A 1,408-nucleotide genomic window follows, 5' to 3' on the forward strand; every position below is an offset into this window, starting at 1 on the left:
CGGAACCGAGTCCAGTATACCCAATTTTTGGGTTTACGTCTACTAATGCTCAACTCCGTAGCCTTGTAATTCTGGGAACTCATGGATCAAGCATTGGGAGAAATTTCGCTTTCGTGGAGGAGTTTTTGATGGAACTAACCCGCATTTGCGTTACATGGAGAGGAAGACCACGAGAACCTCCCACGGTAAGCCTAATGGCAAAGGGACTCTACCCCATGATCCGTCTACCACTGAGGATATTTCACGTCAGCACTGTGGTCGGTGCAAGTCGGATGCGGATTCGTATCGACGTGCCATCGCTGGGATTTGAACCCGGTTCACCTCACTGAAAGGGGAACGCTGAGCCATCCCTATAGCCATCGCGGCTCAACTTGTAATGTTCTAACGAAACAAAAGGTAGCATATTGGTAACATGTATGTGAAAGAAAAAAGTATAAAGTAAATTTTTATTGTTGAGCAGCAAGAAGGAAGCAAATTAAAGCATATCAAGCACTTACTATGCAAAAAAAAGTAACATCCAAGAGCAATGATGGAAAGTATATCGGACACTTATTATTGGACAACAATGGGAAGCGTATCAAGCACTTACTATGGAACTGCAGAAGGATGCATATCGGTGAAATGGACACTGTAAAATTCTGGACAAATGTGGGACACAGATATGAGAAAATAATTATTTATTGTTATGAATACGAAGAACAAATTTGTCCTCTTTTATTTGGAAGGGAAGAAGAAGGCAATATGAAAAAATCATTTACTTTTTTGACTGGCAGAAAAGCAATCATTTCATTTCTAGCCGCTCCCCTTTTTCTCTTGAATGGTTTGACTTAACAGAAGAAGATTTCTCGGGTGGGGGGTCTATAGTTTGACGTTAATAGGCTCTTTTTGTGGGGTGCCTTCCCTCGCAGGGGTTGGACAGTCAATGAACACAGCGGGAGTTCACCAAGCTGAGAACACTCCAAGCTTCACATATGTATACTAATTTCTTTCATGTGATACGGTTTGGATTGAGAGGGGATCACTCATAAGATTTTAAAGGATGCTTAAATCACAGTCTGCAATTAACATAAAATATATATATTTTTTAAAGATTTCTAACGCAGTGTTGTTTGTCTGAAAGGCAATTTTGATGTACCTTTTTAAAGTTTTAACTCTTTGCGAGAAAAACCAAGAGAATTGTGGCTTAGTCTCTGAACTAAAGGAACCTGCTTTATTCACTTGATCGTTGTGTAAAAAAAAAAAGCAAAAGTATTTTTCAATGAACTTCAGTAAAATTTTTATCTTTATGTAAGACTTAGTGGAATCAATTGAAATATTAATTTTATGAGTTGTAGTATGAATGCACAATAATACGCGGGTGTAAGTAATTAAGAGAATTTGCGCAGACTTGATCGATTATCTCTAGAAC

Source organism: Parasteatoda tepidariorum, chromosome 7 (genome assembly GCF_043381705.1).
Source record: "Parasteatoda tepidariorum isolate YZ-2023 chromosome 7, CAS_Ptep_4.0, whole genome shotgun sequence".
Taxonomy (NCBI): Eukaryota; Metazoa; Arthropoda; class Arachnida; order Araneae; family Theridiidae; genus Parasteatoda; species Parasteatoda tepidariorum.